We start from the raw sequence: 25,572 nt of genomic DNA on the forward strand, positions 1-25,572 counted from the left end.
TGCAGGATCCTTGGGGTTTTGGTCATCCTACATGAGAAGAAAAATTCCAGGCTGGCCCCTAGGTTCCACCTGAAATTTGCAGGGCTGGCACACGGGAGGAAAAGGTTCCTTACTTGCTAACTGAGCACATCTGATGAGGAAAAAGCTGACCTAGAGTAAACATGGAGCCTACGCCATTTTTAGAGTCACTTTTCAAAGCAGAACTGCATTGAGAAGCAGGTGAAGGTTTGGATTTTTTTAACCAACAGAAGCAAGGAAACAAGTTGGTCAAATTATTAGAAGTTTGAATGGCGACTGCAGAAAGGCATAACTTGAGTCTTGTTTTGAGTTATTTACTTAATTTTAGGAAGTCTTGCTGAAGGAGCATCTTGGATTTACTTCAGCTTGTGATGTTTTCTTTCCATGCTTTTACAAATATATGAGATATGAGGCAAATTATTCTCTCTGGGCTGCAGAGCCGATCAATGTTTGCTCCATTCTCCTCATGTGCACCCCACCCTCACTCATATAAATGGAGATTCCAAATATGCAGGGAAAATAGCTGAAAGGGAGCTGCCATGAGCACTAAGAGATTAATTCAGCATTTAAATATTATTGTGTATTGGCACTGCTTTTTGATGAGCCTTTCATTAACAGCAGTTAAAACAGAGATAACATAAAGCAGCAGGGAGAATGAAGAGCTTCAGTATGAGGAATTTTTTTTTTTTCCGACTGCAGAAATTGAATCTGCAGTTGCCTCATTGACTTTTTTCTTGCATAGACTTTTTACATATATTTTTGTAGATAAATATCTGCAAGGTAATCTAATAGACAGAAAGCTGCTATCAGATTGTGCACTTTGGGCTCAGATTTTCCTCTGGTTCAATATTCTACCAAAAATTAAGAGCACCAGGTCCTAAAGTATGTGCAGGATCCAGTTTATGCTGTGAAAGAGGTGTTGTATTTTGAGTTCTTATTCAATTTATTCTGAAACCTGCAGACACTTGCTCAGGTTTTGTCTGTGTGTGTGTGTGAGAGAGAAAGAGAGATTTGTGATCATATTTGACACCATTGCTTTGGTTCTCGGAAGTCTGGGATTCTGGCAGGGCTGCCTAAATTGTCTCATTATGAGCAGATACTAACTAGCATGAAAAAGATAGCTGTGATAATTCCTAACAAACTGGTTAGCCAGGGCAGAACACTACACTCGCATAGCTCTACTGCTGCTGAGACTAAAAGTATGTAAATACACATGTATGGTCTTCCAAGATTTCCTTAGAGACACCTTATTCATGACACATTTACTCCTCCATATATATTTATTGTTGGCAACTAAGAGAATGTTTCTTCTTTATCATCTGGCAAAGATGTTTCCTATTGTGCACTAACCGTAATGCGCACTGAGGAGAACTATGCAGTCCCTGCTGTCTGTAGATATCTTGACTGCTGATCCTGTCTATAATCTCTTTCACTTCACACACAAGATTAAAATGGGATATGGACCCAAAACAAAGCAATGCCTGACTGATCTCACACACATGGACTCAATGACAAGCGCTGGGACCCCAACACTGGGACATGGGATGGTCTCATCTTCTGGATATTTGGGAGCTGTACAGGCTCGTGTGAATTCCTCTTCTGGTTTTGGGGAATTCACAACCATTTTCTCCCTCTAAAGCCTGCAAATTGTAAGGTCAGGTTTGGATGCCTGAATAATAGGAGGGCATTGCACTCTATAATGACAAGTCCATTTTAAATGCATCTAGCTTATGTGAATTGGGCACAAATGTAAAATGAACTGGATTAACAATGATTGATACTAAATCTCACAGTCTTTTTCAGTGACCTTTGAGACCTACTTGAAATCTAAAGTGACTCAAAACCAAATCCCTGAATGACGAAAAGATCACGGTACAATTTTCTTAAATCTGAGGAACCTACCAGTGATAATCAGTAGCTTGTTTTTTGCAAAAAGATGGATTAAAAATGTGGGGCAAGATGCATTTAAGAGCTAGGTTGACCAAAACCACCCGCCACCTTCAGCTGCTAGTGAGCAGGGTAACTGGCAGATTGGTTTGACTGCATCATTTTACAAAATGACTTCTTAAAACAAAGCTAATGAAATGTTTTACATACTCCTACATTCATTGGCACATAGAAGAAGCCTCAGGCTTAGCCTGCCTATTCCCCACAGATCACCTAATCTCAGTCTGTGAGATTCCTTTTCAAAATGTCTATTTTAACATTTTTTTCAAGCATCAGATAATATTAAAATGTACTAGTCTACTGTAGTACTATAATAATAATATTTGGAACACTAACAAAACCAACCTCTTCTACAACTATTTTCTGCACAGCCAGAATCAGTCACCCAGGAAAACACCCTAAAGACTTAAAGACTTCAGTGCAGTGACAACATCTGCTCACAGAAATAATGTCCGTATTTCCAGGGACCCATAACCTTTAATGGCAATGCTTGACAAGACACAGGTATTTCCAAGCTCCACGTTTAGACAACACAAAAGGTGGGACTCATTGGTCCACACATTGGTGTCTAGCACTAGCTGAAATGCCCTAGGTTATGCTGGATCTGATCCATCTGATCTCGCTTGCTGTCCCAGAAGGACACAAGGCTTCTTCTGGATGTTTCAGGTATCAGAAGGTGTCTTAAGTGTGTGGGTAACTGAACAAAGCTCAAAGTAAAAAGAAAAATTATGCTTCTTTGAGCTTTTAAAACTTATTTGGAAGAATGTGTATTATAATAGATTATATACTTTCCCTCTGCAGTACTAAAACTTACTGAAAGGATTCCACATGAAGCTTAGTAACCCAATATTATTAGAATTAGTTTCCAGTCGTGTTTTCTTGTTTGAACTCATCACAGTGATGTCTGACCATTACTGTGGAACCATTTCTATTTCACTGTGGATAGCTGTGAGTTGGATCCAGCGCTAGAGAAGAATACAACACTTTACAGTGAGAGAAGCCATTGGCATGAAAAGTTTATATTTGTGGGTGCATTTTGGTGCTGTATAGAGTGTCAGTGATTTTGCTACAGTTCCATATGGATCCTATGGACAATTCATCAATTACAGGGCTTGGATCCAACTTGAAAAAATGGTAATGTTATACCCTTGGGGCTCAGGGAAGTGAAAGTAGGCAACATAATAAAGCACATGTTTTTTTGTGTTAGTAAAACACATCTGGAAGGATTTGATTTATTTTATTTTTTTAGTGACTTTTTTTTTAGAGGAGAAGACTAGCATTTATAGGTTTCAAAAAACAGTGTGTTTTAAGAAGGGAGTTATATGAGGAGATACTGGAGACACTGCAGACAGGAGTTAGAGGGTTCTGAGAATACGGGTCCACACGTAATTTCCTGTAATACTTCAGTTATCAGCAGAGCCAAAATCAGCCTTCATAGGTAAGGGGTCAGATACAGCTCTGAGATCACTCCAATCACACCAAGAAGGGTTTTAGCCTCACGATTTTTGTTCTGACGCTGGGTTTCTGTTCTATTCTGGGAATGCGTGCTGGTTCTGGTAGCAGTGAAGATTAGCAGAAAGACCAATGTAAAAGCTCCCTTTTACCTTACTTTTGCATACCATAAGCTTATGTATTCTATTGCTAATTTAATTAGCAATTACCCTCTTCAGTGAAACCTCTTGTCTCCATGAGATTTTTTGCATTTCCAGTAGTTTGTTAGGCTGCCGAAGAGGTTGCGGTCCTGCCGGCTCTGAGCTGCAGGTGGCAGAGCTGGCCCAGCTACCAGCCTTCCCTGCTCACACGCTAGGAGCACAAAAGAACTGCAGCCTTTCGGTCTTTCAATGCCTTTTGCATTTTAAAGAGAACTCAGTGGGTCTCAAGTCTTGCCATACTTAGGTGGTAAGACTGACATAAGCACCAAGCCAGTTTCTTTAAAGCAGGAAACGTGTCTGGTCAGTAAGTGCTGGGCTGCCAATGAGTCCCAAAGTCTACCAAAAGAAGCAAGTTTTAAGAATTGTCTCTTCCCACGGTTGCCAGTTTTGTCCGTATAAGCAAAAGTATCACTAACCACAATTAAAAAATTTTCATGGAGAGGTCACTTAAAAATGTTAATGTATCATGAGACAACATCAGTTTTTCTGAATTAAACTGCAAGGAACCTGATGAGAGTCTTTCCCAAAGTTTTACTCAAATTTAGTTTTAACCCTCTGGTGCTTGAAACTTCTCCTGGTTGCATGCCTGTATTAATCACTTGCAAATGATAGGAACTGTTGCATAGTCAGAGCTCACAGAGATTTACAACCCTTCCTAAAAGTGACAGAAAAACGTTTGAATGGGAGTATTAGTCACTGTCTAATGTTGACAGTGAAGGTATACCTGGACTACACCGTGTAGCCTTGAAGCGGTTCAGTGCTTTCTTTTAGAGCTCATTTTTTATCCTCCACAAAGATTCTGAGTTATTAACTAACAAATCTGAACACAATGACGTTTTATTTCTATGATGAAACGCAGTCTTCCCTCGGCATACCCTGTATGTGATCTAGAGAGAGCGGCTCCAGTTACCACTGCCAGTGAAATTCTGGCCCCAATGCCTTTCCCTGTGAAAGGTTCCATTGACTCAGTGGGGCAGGATTTCTGAAAAGAACTGAACTGTCTCTGCACACTGTTTTATGGACGTCCACACATATGTATTTCCAGGGGTCCATGATATGTTACTGATACATCTATGATGAGGAAGGGGACACATTATGGATATTTTTTCAGCCCCTGTGAAAGAGCCATACCCAAAAGCCTGACTTCAGGAGTGGTGTCAGAGCCCTGTACAAGCCCTCTGCACTCCCAGCCGTGTGGCACTGAAACAGTAACGCTCTAACGCAGTTCTCAACACGGTTCATTCTTTGGTGTTAGGAATAGGGAAGGCTTAGAGCTGAGTTTGAATTTCTCTGCTTATGCTTGTTTCTCAAAATTAATGTAAGTATCATTCCTCTGCAGAACAGAGGGAGGAATTAAATTTTCCTAGGAACATATTGCTGCTTCTTTCACTGGCCGGCTTGCAATTCACTGCTCAAAATAGCTTGTGTTTTTTAAGAATCACATGTGAATACAGAACATTTTCATCTTAAAAAATGTCTTTGTTTTCCATTAAAAACATGGAGATATAAATGAGAAATGTTTGGGGGTTTTTTATGAACCAAAAGAAATGAGTTTTTTTCGGTTGGTTGGGGTTTTGTGGTTTTTTTGGTTTTTTTTTTACATACTTGTTTTTCTGGAGGCGATTGCTTTTGCTTTGTTCTAAGCTCTTGCCCAGTATGTCAAGTCAAATATAAGTCTCTTCCATCAGTGCGTTTCAGTGGATCAACTATATCCATGCTCCTTCCCTACATGACAAACTTTAAGACAAAGTAAGTGGTTTTGAGATTCCCATCACTCAACATACTACTCTTGCTACCTGCTTTCACTTTTTGAAGAGCCACTGTACACTCTTGCTGAGATGTGGACACTAATAAGAAATGTTCATTGTACATCCCGTGTAATGATACACACGGAATAAATAAATGATCAATTTTGAATTTTTGCAGTACTTAGTGTAACAAGCAGCAAATTCAGTAACCGCTTTGATTTAAATTATAGAAGTAGTTATTTTAACCTGACTCTTCAAAATCCAGTCTGCACAGGCTTATTTATTTCAGTGAAACCTTAGATGATTTTTGGGACAGAATGAAAAGGCAGCTTTTAACCCCAATAGCTTAAGTAGTCCAATACCACAGAGTAATCCCCGACTTGTTTACCGTGACTACTGTTCTCCTCATATTTCCAATTCCTTCTGTGCCAAAGATGTTTAAATTGGTAGTGTAAAAGCAGATTGAAGTCCTTGGTTTTGCTACATAGGTAGGGAACATGAGCTTTTGGTATCCAGAAGGAGGGGGGAAACTGCTTGGAAATACGATATAGGCACATCTACTGTATTTACTCCTAAATTAGATACATTTGCTTTAAACAGATAATAATGAAAAGGTTTAAAAACTGATGCTGAAATTTCTTTCTTTAGGCTTTGATTTAAAATCTCATTGACATGAATGTGATCGCACCTCTCAAAGAAATTGTTTTAGACTAGTTCAGGGCTCAGCAAGACAGCGCTGCATCAGCTTGAGCTTGGCTCATATTTTAAGTATGTCTCCAAAACCAGATGGAGTGGATATTTTCTGTTAGCTTTAAAAAATGCAGAAACTCGTTCTGCAGCACAATACCATTGCAAGAACAGATTCTGTGACAAATTCCACAACCTGAGATTAACTGGGTCTGGGGTATACTTAATAGCTGGAGAAGGTTCCATGTTTTGTGACTACTCACCATGCTGAGTCAAGAAATATTTATACTTGCAATCACCTAAGAAGCTAGGAGTTAGAATTTCCAGCTTAATGCTTGCAATATTAATGATCGTTAGCATCTAAAGCTTATTATTTATTATTTATACAATGCCAGAGATATACATGGATATATTACAAACTACTGAGCCCCTCGTTCTAAAGAGATTCCTATCGCAAGTAGATAAGAGGCAAAATACTAAGCCAGGAGTAATTTGGCAACAGTAAGGTATGTACATGAAAACAACAATTTCATGTAGCTATCTACAAGTCCCTTGAGGACTACTGATATATATTTAAATGGTTCTCACGTGTTGTCACTTGAAAATATGGCTGTTTTGCTATGCAGATTGCCTGCCGCACATTAAGCAAAATGTCATTCATTTCATTGATAATTTGGTTATTTAGGAAACAATATAAGATCAATTCTGCCACAAGGCTCCTGGAATTCACTATTTCTTTCCTCTGTGTTGCCAACCCTGCAAGACACAGTGGGATGACATGCAACTACTGAAGCTCCATGCTGGATTCACTGGTAAACACTCAGCACTCCGTAATGTTTATTCATCCTATGCTCTGCCCTGAATGCCAGTCTAGGACTCTCCAGTTTCTCACTAACACCCAGAGGTAGCAAATGATTTCTCAATAATGCAGTATTCAGCTGCTCAATTGCTCCCAAGCTACATAGCTCATCATGTTTTTACACTGCTCTGTATCTGCAGCCATTTCAATTCCCAGCAACAGTGAGAATGGAAAGAAGCAGCATTCAATTCAGGTAAGGCTAAGCTTAAAAAAAATGTGTTTTTCCAGGCAAATACTATGAGTGGGTAGGAAACAGAAACAGTTCTTAACACAGCACAGCTATCACCAGCACTCCAGGTAATTCTCGTTAGTGTGTTGGACCCCGATTTAATTCCTTTCTCTCTCTCCTTCCCTCTTTTTTTTCTTTTTTCTTTTTTAAACATATCAGCTAGCCAACACCTTCCATCAGTGCCATCTCCTCCACACACTCTGGAGCAATGCAGGTGATTATGGAAACTTTGCTAGCTCTTGTGGCCATTAATTCTGCCTTTCCATGTGGTGGCATCAGTGACAGCATCAGAGCCATTTGCCTGGTCAGCAAGGAAGCCAACCTCCTCTACAATTCAAAAAGCTTCTCCCTCCTTCTGGCATCCCATGTGGGAATTCAAGTTCCTCACTCCCTGCAGTGTGCTCATACTACCGAAAGGTCTCTGGGTTCAACACTTCTGTAACCAGAAGAGCATTCCTGTAAACGTCCTTGTTCTTGCAGAACTGCTGCTGAAATGCTTTGCAGATAGCTGAGCACACTCTCCCCTGAGGAGAACCTCATCTGAGGGCCTCCTTAGCATTCATATTGTACCAAACTAAGCATTTCTTACGCTGCACATGAGCAGTCTTAGTGACATCTTCAGTTTATATGTAATGACTGGTGGGAAGCACCTTCGAGGCGCCATGTAATGAATGCTGAACTGGGCAGATGTGCTCTCCTTTCCCTGTCTGAGGGGAAGCAGTCACGCTGGAGCTGCATGTGTGGAGACGAGTTTGACATCTGCCTTATTTAGTTATCACTTGGCAGTACGCTCATCATTACAGCATGTGCTGGAATGAATTCTGTTTCACAATACACTTAAGCATTAAAAAAATGTTTTAGGCCTCCCAGTCATTGCTGTAACTATTTGATGACCCTCTCCCCTCGGACTTTTTGAAAAAGTAGCTCTTTTTAGTTTCCTTGTGATTTTCCTTAATCTTTCTTTTTAGATCTATAGTTTATGGGTTCAGAAAGGAGCTCTATTGTTTGTATTTTTTGCTTCTCTCTTTGAAGTTTTAATACTGTTTTTAAATAGATTTATATTTTTTGGCCTCTTGGCAAGAACTTTGCAACTTTAAATTATTCACTCTTCCTCTCATTACCCATTAAAAGAATGTCTTTTCAGTAAATGCTCTTTCTCCTATTCACCCTCTGTACAATGGGGAGATGTTTTGAAAAACCCTTCCTTCAACAGCATCACACAAGTCTTATGAGCTTTTAATATTGTTTGCACCAGCTGGACTCATGCCTTTTCCTACTTCCTACACCAAAGTGAACAGTGAATGTTATCTGGTTCCTTTCCTTTTCCCCTGATGACAAATCAGGCAAAGTAGGGGCAGTTGGTTTCAATAATACAAGTAGATATTCCTGGAATCCCAATGGCAGAGGCAAACTGCATCCAGTTGCTCTATGTATTCGCAGCTAATGAAAACAAAAGGACTTGCAGGAGAAGTCTCATCTTCCTCCTGATGGGCTTAGTTCTGAAGGCCACGAAAACCCAGAGTCTGAATAATTCACCACCTAACTCTTCCTTATGGACCTCCTGGTGCAATCTGGCCTCATACAAAGTATATAGATTGATGTTTTCTGCAATAAGGTCGACCTGCTTGAGCCTTCTCCTTGAGCAGAGATCCTAACTGCAGAAAAGGATCAATACATCAAATCACAAGCCTGTATCATAACGAAAAGTCCTGTACAGCCCATCATATTGTGTGATTCTTCTCGCACAACCATCTGTATATTCAATGTTCAATAGGCAAGATTTGTCTTTTACACATCTCAGATCAAAAGTAAGCTCTTAAATGATTTTGAGAGACCATAAAACTTATCTTTGTAATTTAATTTAACATTAGTGTTAAATTATATTGCAAAGTGCATCATGTTGACTGCATGATATGATCCTTTGTACTGCACTTGGTATTGCGCTGAGTATCAGTTTTAGAGAGCTTGTCAGGACAAAATTAAATTTTAATGTAAATCATAACAGATTCATTGATTTCAGCCTATACTGGATTTGGATGGAATTCCACCATTATGTGGGGGTTAAGGCTGGTCTGTAGTAATTAAGAGGAGGAACTAATCACTTTGGACCAAATATTTTTTACTTGAGCCTTGTCCTGTGAACTGTTCTTTCCTTTTTTACATCCAATTATAGGTTATGAATTGACACAGAAACCCAATAGCTGTTGTTTTTTACCTCACTGTGTTTCGGTGGCCTGGTGCAAAGCACATGACATTTGAAAGCTTTCTTAATTTCATTTTCTCTAGGTAGTTCAAAAATCATACAGCTTACAATTTATTCTCATTTCATTATTATTGCCTCTGCTCCTAACACAATCACCAATTTTATTTCTTACACGGCACCGAGTTAAGAACAAAACAAGGGTGACTTCGGAGACTGTTGTGCACTTCAACAGAGGTTCGTTCCTCTCTTATTCTTGGCCAAGTGCAGATATTTAATAATGAGAATTCCTTAATAATCCACCATCACAGCCAGTATCTTTAGGAAACAGCATCGGAAAGGTCTATTTCCCTGTTTGCCATCTCCCATCACTATCACGTGTGATGTTGCTGCATGACATTTCCTTCCTCTCTGTTTCTCCAAAGGCAAACAAGCTACTATTCAGCAGTTCTGAGTCAAATCCTAACACCTGATATTTCTGATATGCAAACTGTTAGCTTTTTCTATTTGTGCAACAATGAGACCTTATCAGTTTTGCCGCTTTTCATTTTGACTATGAAATGCATCCACTATCACTCTTCACCTGTGTCCCTGGCAGCTCCCTTAGGTTCAGATGGAATCCGGTATGTTGTTTGTCTTGTTCAAACTATTGCTGATTCAAAACAAATCACAGCATTATAAAAAAGATCAAGAGTGTAGGGACTGCATTTGAATGCTGACAATTTTTACTGTGCAGCTGTACTACAACTTGGAAATAAGTTTAGGATTGTTTTCAAGGTGAAGTGGTCTGAAGACAGCAAATGCTGCCTTAACGGTATTGAAAGCAGAACAAAAGGAAAGGCTATGCCGGGTCAAAATACAAGTCCAAAAATTTAGTGGTGAGGTTGAAGTCTTATTTTAGTGCATGATTTCTCGAGGTTACTTCAAAAATATGTGCCATAGATGAAGACACTCTTTATACTGAAAAACAAAACATCACCTTCGCCTTTGATTTTACAAATTCACTTTTGTACATTGCACTATTTTCAGGTTTCCTTGTACAAGAAATCAGCTTTCCTTCATACACTAGATACACATGAAGATTCATACACACTGAGGCAATACCACAACTATGATTCATCCTTCAGACTAACATGTACATAGCAACTCTAATCTTATTTACAACCATGCAAAAAGAAAGCTTTTTCCAGAGTATAAGCAGCTAGCTCTTCTGTGTCATGAATCTCTTCCCCCATCCATATTAAATCCTCTTGTTTCTATACTGCAGCTCAAGCACAAATGCAGTGTTTTTCACATAACCAGTTCTATTTTTAGCCTGAATTGTAGGAAGTCTGCAGCATTAATAAATGGAATAGAAGTACAGAACTACACCGCATGGTAATGTGCCAATGCAAAAGCTAGCTTGGCCTTTAGCCAATGAACTGTGGTTAGATGTTAGAGCAAAGAAAGTAAAAACACCGCTTATAATGGAATGATTAATAAGCTGACAAACTTCCATGCATTTATTTCATACTTTTTGAATGCCAACCTTATTAATACCACCATATTCTCTATTTTATTAGTGATATCTCTCCGCCTGAAGCATAGAGATATATATATGTATATGCATTTTTATATACACAATTGAGGTTTGCTTAATTCTGTGTTCAAACAGAAAGGAACAGTATAAGAAGCAGATGATAGTTCACAGTGCAGAGCTTGACACAGGACAAAAGGAATGAGGAAGGAGCTTTTCTTTATAAACTAATAAAGTAACTCCACTAGACACAAAACCCATTGTTTTGTTATTTTCTCTCCTATTGACTCTGCAATTCCCTTGTTTTGTACCAAAATTATGAAGCAAAAATCCTCCAGAGCTGTTACACAGAGGACAAAAGTTCACAGTTCTTACAGGGACGCAGAGTCTTCTGTAATCTCTCCACTTCTCGCCCAATCCACAAAACTTGTCCCAGCACTGTTACGCTGTGGACAGATGGATGTTTATATAAAAGACCTTATGCCTCAATAAAATTCCATTTTTGAGTTATATAAAAACAGCAATTACTGGAAAATGGAACTTTTTAATTAAATGTATTCGAAGAAAGTAGGGATTAATGACTTTAAAGTAGAGAGTATTTAATGCTTGCACTCATAGATCATCCACTAGTCAAGCTGTATTATCACCATCAGGCAACGATGCTTTTAAGTATTGATAATGTGTGTGTTAATAATGCTTAAACTGTTTTCATAACAACATAATTAATAACATAACTAATGTATACTACACCTATAATTAAAATAATGTTTTGATAAACTTAATTCACAGCAACATCCTCAAAATAAATAAGGATACCCTTCGGATCAGGCTAGTTGTCCCTTAGCCCAGCGGATTGCGGATAAGCTGCATTTTGAATCTTTTTGGTAATGTTGATGTAGTAGGGTATGGTTCCTGATAACTGCCCCAGAAAAATGTAGTAACTGTCCATCTGATTCTCTGATTTGCAGGTAAGAAGGAAATTATTACTTTGCACTTCAATTAAATACAGGCAATAAAACATGGGCAAAATTATTTGCTGGTTCTGAAATTGTGCCTGCACAGATCAGAGCCTGGGTTGTGCTCATCTTAAACACTAATCTCTAACTCTGTTCTTCACATGGATCAAATACTGTATGGTGAGTACAGAAACCCACGCACAAAAGTCAAAGGAGAAAAAAAGAAAACACTAACATTAGGTTTGTTTTTCTGTTAAGAATTCTATGCAGGTACAGCAAAATCAATACTTTTCCTTTGACTGTACACAGTGTACTCAAGCTGTTCTGTCAGGATCTATAAAAAACTCAGAGATGGGATTTAAGGTGGGTGGATCTGACAGTCAGGTGGAGGTATAATACACCAGCATGCGTGGCCCCCACTTCCCAGAACGACCACATCTTGTAGCGCCATGGGGTCATCGTGTGTGGCGATGGCACTGCCTTACACCACCCGCTCACACAGGTGCTCACTGGTCTGTCGGTGCTGTGGAGATAGTCCCCAGGGAAACACATCTAACGTCCCCTCTGAGAGGGAAAAGTACCACGACACAGCCACTGTAGCCACACAGGGACAGTCCAGCCTCTTCCCACCCGTCCCACACTGCAGCACAGCATAGACAGAAAGATGGAGAAGTACCAACAAAACTGACAGTCGCTACGCACTTAAAAAAAATCAGATTGCCAGATCTGCATGGTATCTTAATAAATTAGATACCGGATCATTCAACTGCCTTATAACACATGATGCTGTACTTGACCTCCCCTGAACTAATCATCTGTGACGTGAAATGACTAAGATCTGTGCTCCCTCTTTCCCCATGTATGTAAAGAAGTGACCTAAAAAGCAAACAGGAAAAAACAATCTTCTTAACCCTTTCCCTGCGTCTGTTTTTCCCTCCTCAGTCTTTTATAAGCCCGTCCTGTGCTAGTTCCTGAGATGCACCATCATCTTCACACGCTACTTGGTGTGGCTGCTGTCTGGTCTCGGTGTGTGTCTTGATAAGTCTGTGCCGAATTTCTGGGTTAGTTGTACAGGTGAAATGGAAAAAGGAGAGAGCAATAACACACAATTGTTTCACAAAAAGAAACCTTTCAATGGTTGTCAAATTACTTAATCCACAGACTACTTAGATGAATAACTGAGCTGCCAGCTGAAAAGGAAATGTATTTTCTAGGAAGTCTTTCAAATGCATCCATTCATTTGAAGTTCTCAATAATAGCAATATTGAAAAACGTCTTCTGTGTGTGTATCGGTGCTACCAACTGCACTGCAGCACTGCTCTCACTGCCGTTAACTGTGCAACTGAGGTCGTGCTTCAGCAGCACAGCAACCCTGGTGTTAAAGCTCCTGGGTACCAGTGATGCAGAGAGCTGTGTTTGCAGAAATTAATTTGACCAGTTCAAATTTTTTCAAAAATATTTCACAGATTACTTTTCTGTCAGCACGCTTCATGCCACACAAGGAATCTTCTGCCAGTTCCATTCCAGCATCAGATCAGGTACTGCCCAGCACAAAGAATAAAGTCAGCCTAAATTCCATAATGGATGGTCTGCTAATATAACTGAAATGTAATTTTGCTCCCATCTGATCCAGGCTAAGTTTATATGGCCTGGTGATCCAGCGCACAAGGATCCATTACTAATGGGTATGGAACCACAGACTTATGGGTACATTTATGGTCCCAAATAATATGGGTGAGGCCCATTCTCCAGCCCTCAGGGCATGTGACAGAGCAGCTCTTGTCTGCACACAGCTAAACTCTGCCTGCTGCCAGCGGAGGGTGGCCCCAATCGCACTTCTTACTGGAAACCATCCCTTGCACAGGCTGCTCTGAGAACGGTACCAAGGCATGGTCTGGGAGAGAGCGAGGTGGCATGGGACAAATTGTCTGAGAAAACATGCCAACGGCTCACCTGGGTGGATATTTATATGCCAGCTCTTGACTCAGTGCCATAGCTCTGTGTGGTTTACAAGGGAAAATGCAGCCAGCGAGACTTATGCCAAGAACATCATCTACCTAATGACAGCTGCAGGTCTGGTGACTGGAATGTACTGTTTGTTTTCCATGGTCAAGAGGAACTGGACTGGACAGACCTACATTTCTGGATCGGGAAGCCAAAGGCTGTGATGGCTTGCAGACAGTACTGTCCATACACTACTGGTGCATACAGAGAGCATGCAGTGGTCCTGCTGCTGCTGGGGACAGTGCAGCTGTTATTTCCAGACGGGTCACAATGTCCCCAGAAGCTCACAAGACACAGTGTCTGTCTCTGGAAACTCTGACCACAAAAACAATTACGATTTGGCTTTTTATACTTTATTTATAATAAAATATTTACAATTTACATCTTCTTACATGAGCAAGACAATGTGAATTTTACTTCTGGTACAGGATTTGGGTAATTTTGCCTATGGTAACACATGAATTTTCTTCAGGTAGTTCAGTGCTTTTAGAGAACAAGGACAGATTTTGAACTTTTCTGCTAGCATGATCACAGTAATGTATCTTCTATCTTCAAAACAGCTTTTTAATGTGTTCCAGCCAGGACTGAAAATACCACACAAGTCACAGAACAATCGTCAAATTCTCATTATCACCACTAGTGTCAGGAGAAGTCAGTTTTATGGGGAAGGAGTTACTGAGACCTTAAGATTCCTGTGGTGTTTTCTTTTTTTTTTTTTCCCTGAGAAAATAGCCTCCTGATAGAGCACACGGCATCCAGAAAGACCTTCCAATGGTTCCCTGAACTACTCTATGTCCCATCTATATAATAAGGAAACTAATAATTCCATAATTCAAAATGGGTACTGTGAGGATACTTTCTGCTCTTGCCAAACACCAGTTATGTCTCAGTGAAATGGAAGCTACTGGGCTCAGTCTGGCAGTAATTCAGTAAAATGTAATGGCCTATGATATACACAAAGTCTGACTAGATTCTCTGCTAATGCCTTATGTCCTTTTACACCATCTATCTATGAATCAATGATGCTTTTATCAGTAATTTTAAGGTGTTCCAATACCATAAGAACTGAAAATTAAACTATCTGAAGAGTTACTACTTTTTACTGTATTTGTTTAAGAGACCTTTTAATTTTTACAGTCACGTTCCAAAATATTGCCCTATTCAACACCAGAGGAAAGGACACAGAAAATTCTTTCCCTCTTTTTTTTCCTGCAGCTAAACCAGAATTTTTCAGTTCTTTAAAGATGGGACAGTAGTTGCAGCTCTTGTATGTCATCTCACAGAGGAAGCCATTTATCACCAAGTTAAAATTCTGTGCAAATGCCTTTTGACTTCCACAGCCATTATCTTTTGTGGCACAGACTGTTAAGTGTAATTATTACCAATTAAATAAGTAATAATTCAATTATGTTTCTTATAGCAATTTATATTACAAAGGAAAAACTGTAACTTCCAATATTTAAGCAGTCTTGACAAAGAGAAATAAACACATATTTTCAGTGGTTGAAAAGGGTTGGTATATGCTAATATGCCATATGACATTCAGAGAGATGCACAAGCACTTCCCAGACTACTGGAATACTGGGATCTTTTTTTCCCTATATTACTGTTCCTATGTTTGGCAACGAATAAATCCAATATAATCTTTTGACTATTGCACATATTTCACAATAGTATCCGAGCGACCGAGTTTCTCAGCTTTTGATCATGTTTTGCAGGAAAGCATCCTCAGTAGCATCATTGATCCAATGATCATCTGACCAAACACCTCTCACCTGCTCTCATCAACACAACAGATTCTTAGTAAACAGCTGCATTGTCTAAACCATCTAAAACACAGTCAGTCTGTGGCCGTATCCTCGTGACTGTGTCCAAGCCCAGACTTTGCATGTCCTCACTCACAGCACCCAAGCATGTTCGAAAAATCTGTGATTCTTATTCTCTACATAATAATTTCCATACTTGTGTTTCCTACCATTAAATAGCAATTCCTATCTGAGTCTGAAGTAGACAGAGATAATATTAAGCTCCACAGCCTTCCCCACTCCTAAAAATGGTAAATGAAAAAAAATCAAATCTCTGAGGTCTAAGAAATGACATCATTCTTCCTTCCCTTTCCTGGCTGCAGACTTGTAAGCACCCAGATTTTTGTTTTCATAGCTTTCTGAAACAATTTTCTTTTTCCAAATGTATCTCAACACACAGTCCCATGTGTCTACTATCCTTTCCCCTTCTGATACTTGGTTCAGCAGATGGTGCAAATGAACTGGCATATACAGTATTTGCTTAATCCTGTGCTCCTTTGAATTGCTGTTTTGAGACTAATGCAGCTACTTTATTATTGTGAATCGTCTGCATTATGTCCTTGCCTATGTTGTTTGATTTATCTTGTTCTTCCCGAGTGGGTTCATTCTGGGAGCTGATGATGAAGAATCGCACAGCTTGCACATCCCTTTAGTTAGCTCCAACAAAAGGTGGAAACTCTTGCTAAGAAATTTCCTGAAGTCTAAGAGATGACACAAGGCATAAAGCACAGCCAGAGCTAGAGATTTCCAATCATTAAAAATATTCTGAGATTGAATGGGAAAGGCCTGAGATCATTATGGCATGTCAATTGATCAAGACATGAGGAGAAATTAGTCTGCACCGACCAGCAAAACTTTAGCAGGAATACACTGTTTCAGACATCTTATTTTTAAGGTTTTAACTAGTTTTGCAAACTCCAAAAGAACCCTAGTCTCAGTGTTCTGGGAAGCAATATGGTACGTGCACCATGCAGAAAACATTTATGGTATGGAAAACATGAAAAATGCTGACAATGTTTTTATATTCACTAGGTACGCCCCAGTCTCCCCAACCCTTCAGTAATCTGTGGCTAAGTGGAGAAATGAGTTAAACTCTTCTCTTGTTGAGAAACAAGAAGACTGCAAGTGTTTGTATCCAACCGTATAACCTGTGATTGAATGACCCATCAAATATTGAATAAGCTGCAACTTCGGAAAAATCTTGTTTCAGAGACGTTAGTACTAACTGATTTTTCTCCCTTCTCCCTCTCTCACAGAAAGCCAGGCCAGAAGAAACCATGTGGAAGTTTTAGGAAGGGACAGGATCCAAAGGACACTACACTAAGGCTGCTGTTTCTTAGGTGGCAATGCCAGCTTAAGAAGCCCTGTGCTGTCCCCACTGCTGTGCGAGCCCAGCCACTTGTGTGGCTGTACAGCTAAGCAACCAGGGGAACACATCTGTCAAAAAAAATAACCAAGGGAATAGGCAGAAATGTGGGCAGAAATGTGTGGTTGAAACTGGTGATGTGGGAGAAATGTTGCTTAAGAAACTGGTGCAGACGGCCAATCCACGTGTGGGTTTCTGAAAGCAATTGGAGAAGATTTTCTGCTTGGTGATAGACAAAGGCATTTTTAGGACCATGTTCTGAGCCAGATCCTTGCTGGCTTGTTTAAGGAAAGCTATCTTACTTTAGCTCTCATTACTGCTGATTATCTCAGCTCCCCAGAAAGGTTCATTCTGTAGCAGAGACTGATGGTACTGTGCATGTTTGTGGCTCTCAGGTCCACACTCAGAAGAGCTCTTGGGGATCACTTTTACTCCACTATGTCTGGGCTGCATAAGTATGATGACATAACAGCTGGGAAATAAATCTCTTTGGCCAGAAGCCAGGATAGATGACAACAGAGAAAACTACATTTAGTTCTATATTGCATTTAATTATTATTTTTTTTAATCTGTGTATGACTCCTCTAGTTTTCCCAGTAGCCAAGTATGGCAAAGAGGAGAAAGTGGTTTTTAGAAGAACCATTTTCCTGATGGAATTCCAAAGAATGGTCATTTATCTGGCAGGCTGAGCTAAAGCAGGTTTTCTTCTGATTGTGATAGAAGCTGCCCCCTGATACTGACAGAGTAGCAGCACTGGGAATTCACCTTCTTCAAGGGTTTGGTATTATAGCACCATGTAAAATATTAGGGACACGGAAACAGAGCATGGATGTTCAGCCACTTAAGATTCAAGAGACTGTGTCAAATTATTCCCTGAGCCTTGATACTCTAACAGTATTCTGTCTGATCCAGAGCTTAACATACCTCTGGGTTCATGCCAGGATGGGAAGAGGCTGCATGTGGGCACAGATAAAGTTAAATCTTTACTTTCCATGGCAATCATTTGTAACCCTCAAGTCTCCCCCATACTTATTTTTTTTTACTGCCAAGAAGGCAAATTAAAACAGGCTGGCCACAGGAGGAGCACGGGCATAGCTGAGGTTGCACAAGCCCCTCTCCCAATCACAGGGCTTTACTGTGCGCCCAATGCTGTATCCACTATCTGAGGAGGATCAAACCCCTATGCCAATACTGGTGACACCAGTGGAGTCACAGGCTTGCACAGCCCCCTATGTCTGGCAGAGGAAAGCCCATCTTCTGGGTATGGCCATGTCAAAAGATCATTTGGGGGGGATTCCTGGAACTGTTCCTCATGCGGAGAGGTCAGCTTGTGTCTGGCTGCCAGGGCGGGAAGCACCCAGCGGACTGTCAGCTCTGTTGAGTAATGGGGGCAGCAGGCAGGGCCACAGTGAGCTGCTTCACCCTGCCAGCACAGCAGGGCCCTTAGCCAGGAAAACTGCTGTCTGTTTGTTACAAGAAGTGTAAGAGGTCTAAATCAAACATTCAGGGAATAATCTAAATCATGAACGCTCCCTATCATTTTATGTGGGGAGATCAAGCAACTACAGAAGAAAAATACACAGAATCTCTGTCACAGTCTATAGATAAGACTTTGAGCTACCTAAGAGCCTACCAGTAAAAAGAAGCACTATTTTTTTTCCTCTTATTGACTACAAAATAGCCCAAGGTCACCAATAAGCAAAATGAAGGCTCAAAATACCAACTCCATGTGCCCGCTTGAAACAAAAGTTAAAATTATATCAAATCAACAATAACTCATTCCCATGGTGTTCCACCTGCCCTCATTAGGTTATACAGAACAAATGTCAAAGAGATAACATTCAGGAAAAAGGTGTTCTTCTGATAGGGAAAATAGCTTTGTAGAAGTTCCTTTGGGGGGAAATAAATAGTCTTCCTTCCCTTCTTTTAAAAACAGACCAGCTGATCTATTACTAGATTTGTGAAAAGTTTCACACAACAAGGTCCTTAAACTGCTGTTATACTTCACTTGTGTCTTGGTAAAATAACGTCATAAGGTCCCAAGATTATTATCTCACAGTGATTTCCAGATAAGACTTGCAGTTTACATGTACAAATATTTTTTTCCTAATTGCCAGCACTGCAAACTCTTGCTTGGAGTTTGGAAGTCAAGCTGTGTTCCTTCTGTCTCATATATCACCACAAGAAAACACTGCACTCAGCGCTTAACAATTCTGTTGTAAAGTGCAACTCAGGAAAAACCCCTCTAATCTTTGCAAGCCACACGACTTTGCAGCACTAACAAAAGAAATCAAAGAGTAAATTCTTATTTACTTAGGCAGGCACATAAGGACCAGAGGTATTCAAGAAGGAGCTGGCATTTTTTTCAGATTTTAGTCCCATTTTGTGGACTCAGGTATACATTTCCGAGTGTTACGGGTTGTCCACAGCATTCAGGAGCTCTCCTCACATCCTGGAACATGTTGTGTTATGTACCAGTTGGGCATTTTGATGCTTGGCCGTTACACGCCTGCCTCCAGTCTAGGTAGCTGGCCTCTTCCAGAGAGGCAAGTAAAGGTATTTCTCTCACTACCAAAACTGTATATGAGAGGGGAGTGAAAAGAGACTGCCATTTCTCCTGCTAGCTGACAGAGCGAATTGTTATTACCAACTGTGATCCCAGTACGCAGGAGAACAACAGTAGCATTTTCCTGTGACAGAAAGAATAGGTACACACAAGAATGCGTTTCTGTTAATATAGAAAAAAGAATGAAATGGTTGTAATGGTATCTGGCAAAAAATTAGGAAAGCTGGTCTTCAAGCTCATTCTTGGTCTATGACCATGGTCCTACCACTAAATGAAATGTCAGGAAAAAAAAGGATCCAAAATTACCTACTTTAAACATTCAACTTCAAGAGTATGAGCCGTAAAAGCCCTGCTGAGGCACCTGTGTTTCACCTACCTTGGTTGAGGTGAGCCTGGCACATCCTCAACCATTTCAGAATTCACAAAATAGTGTGCTTAAGCCCCCTGAAGCCACAGCAACCTGAATAAACTAAACGTGCCAGTGCTGTTCTCTGGCAGTAAGGCCAACTGGCAGGGAATGGCCCACCTGCATAATGTTAAACATTCTCATGTACCAAGACAGGAGACCACATACAAACTGCCTTCCAGCAGTGGCGTCTATATCATGCCAACTCCTGAGCTGTGCCCAGGAATTATTTTAGAGTCAGCAAAGCAGGCCAGGGATAGCTCCAAAAGAGTATAGACATTGCATTCAGGTACCTCAGAACATTGCTAGATGATGTTTAATATACAAGGATGGACATAACCTCAGGGTCTTGAATGGACAAATGAGGTCTAAGTCTGACAGACCTGGATGGTTTAAGCACATAGAAGCACAAATTGTGTACACAGAAGAGCAACCACTGGCACGTTCACTCCAACACGCTGTTCAGTGGCTCCTTGATAAAAAAATGAATCCTGAGAGCAAAGACTGGAGCACAGAAGTCCTCATTCTTAGTCAGTCATGCTCCCTATCAGCTGAGACAACCTGGCTCCTTTGTGTACTCTCCTTTCTGACCCAGGGAGCCATGCCCTCCTGGTTGTATCATGGCCCAGCTTCAATAGGTTGCTCACAGCACTCACTATTTTTTTAGCCTGCTCACAGTGCATCAGCCCGTCAGGCTTTGAGCTCCCTTAGGTGAAGGAGGACATTGACCCGTATGTCAAGATTTCTGGGCAAGGGTTCTGGAATACCAGATAAAGCCAGGAATCATTTACCACCTCCAATGCTGTGCTGTAAAAATAAATAAAAGAATGGCTGTCTGAAAGCAGCATGGCACAGATCATAGAATCATTCTGTGATTCTGTGATAGAATCATAGAACAGTTTGGGTTGAAAGGGACCTTAAAAGGTCATCTAGTCCAACCCCCCTGCAATACGCAAGGACATCTTCAACTACATCAGGTTGCTCAGAGCCCTGTCCAACCTGACCTTGAATGTTTCCAGGGATGGGGCATCTACCACTTCTCTACACAACCTGTTCCAGTGTTTCACCACCCTCAGCACAATAAACTTCTTCCTTATATCTCGTTTAAATCTTCCCTCTTTTAGTTTAAAACCATTATCCCTTGTCCTATCACAACAGGCCCTGCTAAAAATTATGCCCCCATCTTTCCTGTAGGCCCCGTTTAAGTACTGAAAGGCCGCAATAAGGTCTCCATGGAGCCTTCTCTTCTCCGGACTGAACAACCCCAACTTTCTCAGCCTGTCCTCATAGGATAGGTGCTCCAGCCCTCTGATCTTTTTAGTGGCCCTCCTTTGGACCCGTTCCAACAGGTCCTGTGCTGAGGGCTCCAGTGCCAGATGCATTACTCCAGGTGGGATTTCACCAGAGTGGAGTAGAGGGGCAGAGTCACCTCCTTTGACCTGCTGGCCACACTTGTTTTGATGCAGCCCAGGATGTGGTTGGCTTCCTGGGCTGTGAGTGCACATTGCTGGTTCATGTCCAGCTTTTCATCCAACAGCACCCCCTAGCCCTTCTCAGCAGGGCAGCTCTTAATCTCTTCATTCCCCAGCCTGTATTGATACAGCGGGTTGCCCTCATCCAGGTGCAGGACCCTGCACTTGGCCTTGTTGAACCTCATGAGGTTCACAGAGGCCCACTTCTAAAGCCTGTCCAGGTCCCTCTGCATGGTATCCCATCCCTCAGGTGTGTCAACCACACTGCTCAGCTTCACAGCATCTGCAAACTTGCTGAGGGTGGACTTGATCCCACTGTCTGTGTCATTGATGAAGATATTGAATGGTACCGGTCCCAATATGGACCCCTGAGGGACACCACTTGTCACCGATCTCCATCTGGACATTGAGCCATTGACAACTACCCTCTGGATGCGACCATACAGCCGGTTCCTCATCCACCATCCTCATGCATGTGGTGTCCCAAGCAATGAACTCCAGTGAAAGATATGCCTCTAACTGAAGGCCGCAGCGAAGCCCATAAGTCTGACTGTGGCTTTATGTCCTTCAGAGTATCCTAAAGCTCCTCACCTGTGCAAATGTCTTTTATAACAATATTGCTAGAATAAAAACTGAAAAATTGCAAAAAGATCAGATACTATGATGATGGGAGTGAAGGTAGATCTAGATTTTCAGAGTCCACAAAAAATAGCAGAAGGCGTAACAAAATTCATTATAGGAAAAGGCTTTACTATGCTGGAACTTTCAGGCACGTTTTCAATGATGTCATGGACATGTACTTTAGTAAATGTACATGGATGAACTTTTTCCCCCTCTTCATAATTATTTCTATTTTATAATAGCCACAAGAGCCTGCAGGCAATGCATTTTCTTCTACTTTTTGGATGGCTTAAGTCATCTGGTTTTCCTGATGCTATGCATTTCATTCAAGGTGTTTAATACTGATAACCAACCACAGATGCACTCCCTGGACTTTCCCACTGCCTCAGTAACACACTGCCTAAAATGGCCAACTAATATGGGGGGAATTTCAACTAAAACTAGGGAAAACACATAATTTTATATTCATATAAAAGTATCTATGTGATAAGCAAAACCCAAAAAAGTCACCACAGATTAATTCTTTCTGTGTTTTCTTTAATTTTTTTGAGTGCTCCCAAGCAGGAGGCTGAATTGTTCATCACCGAAGGCGTTTTCTGCACAATCACAATTTCTATGATATTCTATAGATTCATACAGCCTTATTTATTAAAACACAGAGAGTTGAGTGTTATTAAATGCATGTTTCTGACAGCCCCTGCAGATACGAATAAAGTAGCTAATGAGAAGAAAAACTGCCCATATTGCCTTACTCCCATGGCGCAGATCATCTTTAAGCTAGACTATAATGACAAATGGTTGTTTTCACCTTTATATACATCCCTTTCCATGATTACACATGTAGATGAATACCTTTTTGGACCGTATCCATAACTAGCCTCAGACACTGTCTCAAGAACTTGATTCCAGCCTTACTAGTAGGAAGCTGAGCAAAGACGAACTGTATTACTTGTTTGGGAAAGCATATGTTTATGTGCCTACAAGAAATGAGTGTGAGCAAAATTTAAGCAGCTCACCTTTTAAAAGCTTTGTCAAAGGAAGCTCAAAGAATATTAACTGCATGTACTTTTACTCTAAGTTTTTCTTCCCCTGTTTTGGCCTGATTTTTTTATAACTCAGTATAATTCCACTGAAATCAACAACTCTCTTGTGACTGATATCCGCTGAAGTTCTTTCTAATCTAATTCTTGTCCAGAAAGAAACTATAAAAGAACAAAACTTTGAACAATGAAATCAAACATTGTTAAACATGTAAGCTCCCTTCAGAGGAAAATAAATGTGTGAGAATATAAATTAGGGGTAAAAGCTGGCATGATGCGTCCGTCTCGAGAAGTACTAAGCAGCCACAACTTCCATTTAAAAAAGGCATTATCAAGGACCAATAACTGCCTTCATAGCAGGTGTCAAAAAAGGCTACTTTCTTCTTTAATATCACTTCAAGGAAGTGGAGAGAAAAAAGCTTAAAATATCATTCCAAACCAATCAGCGTTAAGAAAGTATTTTGTTTTATATTTTGATCCTTCTTATGATTTCTCTGCTTTTCTGTCCTCTTCAAGAAAATGGTCTTTAGCAGAATTTGGTGCAAGAAATGTGGGAGGACAATGTAAGCAGAGAAGTGAGAGCACCTTTGCAGACAGCGTCCTTCTTAAGCCCCCTGGGGGCTACAGTGCTTCGGCTTATGTGGGTAGATTTTGTTTCTGCTGCTTTTCCTCTTGCTTCATGTATCTCTAATCCCTGCTACAACAGTCAGTGAACAACAAAAAGAAAGCTCTTGAAGCTTTTGTGGTCCTGTTTTTTTGGTCTAGAAGGGTGTTGTGGTTTCAGTTGGGATAGAGTTAACTCTCTTACTAGCAGCTGGTATAGTGCTATGTTTTGGATTTGGGATGGGAATAGCATGATAGTGCACTGGTGGTTTTGATTGTTGCTAAGCAATCAAGGCCTTTTCTGCTCCTCATATTGCCGTGCCAGTGAGTATGTTGGGGGCACACAAGAAGTTGGGAGGGAACACAGCCAGGACAGCTGACCCCAACTGACCAAAGAAATATTCCATGCCATAAGACGTCATGCTCACTATATAAAGCTGGGGGAAGAAGAAGGAAGGGGGAGATGTTCAGAGTCATGGCGTTTGTCTTCCCAAGTAACCATTACGTGTGATGGAGCCCCACTTTCCTGGAGATGGCTGAACGCCACTGGGAAGCAGTGAATTAATTTCTCGCTTTCCTTCTGTGCAAAGATTTTCTCTAGCTATTAAACTATCATTATCTCAAGCCATGAGTTTTTCCTCACTTTAACTCTTCTGATTCTCTCCCTCATCGCAACTGGGGGGAGTAAGCGAGCATCTGTGTGGTTCTAGATGCCGGCTGGGGTTAAACCATAACAAAAGGAGGCAGCCTTTCCCTCAAACCGGGTTTGTACCCAGAAGAGTCTTGAGCAGTGCATAGCTGCTCCCTGTGGTCTCAGCAGAACCGGGCTGATGGGCAGAGGCTTGGGAGAAGCCTTGGAGGTGAGGATATGACAGTGTCCACATGTCTTTTGCTGCTGTGAAGTTCACCGATTAATCCGATAGTGTTCGTACCTTGTATTTCTAAAGGTAATGAAATATACAAATATGACAGGAGAAGCTTTGCACATGCTAAAGCCACTGCTTTCGGAGATGTTATTCCAGTTTGTATACTTGTGTAATAGAAAGCAGAATTTTTCCTTACCATTTATTATCGCAACGGGAATCTTACTTTAGGTAGTAACGTGGCCCACAGTAGGAACCTAAATACTAAAATTAGACTATAGGAACCAACCTATACTTATACTAAACTAGAAAGAATTTGAAGAAGCTGAGAAATAAAGAGGCCGGATGGTCTTCAAGATACAATTCGCCACCAAGAAGGTGCGCAAAAGAAACAAAAAGTGTCATGAATAGGATTTTGGCGATAACATTGAAAGACTCCAAGAATACACATTTTGTTCTGAATCATTTTTCATTCTCCTTACACTGTTAGCTATCATAATGAGCAAGCTGTAGTTCATGTTCTGTTTCTTATTGCAATTATTTTCATAAAATTAATTCATTTTAAAAATTACATTGTTCAAGGGCACTTAGCAATAGAATATATGATATTCTCTCCTTTGTATGGCTGAATATTTCATCTCACACACTGGGAAAGAAAATCAGTAAAGCATCCAAGGATACACTGGAATACCAAGAGGATATTGGGAGAGTTCTAAAAAACAGAGACTTGCTATTAAATAGACTATAATATTTCAAATGACACCATAGCTCTAATATATCTTGTCAAAAGCTAATCAGTGGAAAGGTCCGGTGTAATGTTCAGAAGATTGACATTTTACTTCCTTCCTTTGCATATCACTATCAGCAGATTATTCCATTTTATATTTCATTACTTTGATTGGAAAGTCTCTAGAAAGAAACCTCTGCCTTCTTGTAGACTCCATTAATCGTGGTATAGAGCGTGGTAATACTCCTGCTGAAGCTGATGCGCCAGAGTGAGACAAGGTCTGCTCT

The 25,572-nt window shown here is 40.6% G+C and overlaps 1 protein-coding gene across 9 annotated transcripts in view; it reads right to left on the reverse strand.

The window, feature by feature from the left end:
- Window positions 1-25,572, reverse strand: part of LDB2 (LIM domain binding 2) — a 375,747-nt gene that overhangs the window by 12,781 nt on the left and 337,394 nt on the right. The gene's annotated exons all lie outside the window — the stretch shown is intronic.

This window comes from Chroicocephalus ridibundus, chromosome 5 (assembly GCF_963924245.1).
Source record: "Chroicocephalus ridibundus chromosome 5, bChrRid1.1, whole genome shotgun sequence".
Taxonomy (NCBI): domain Eukaryota; kingdom Metazoa; phylum Chordata; class Aves; order Charadriiformes; family Laridae; genus Chroicocephalus; species Chroicocephalus ridibundus.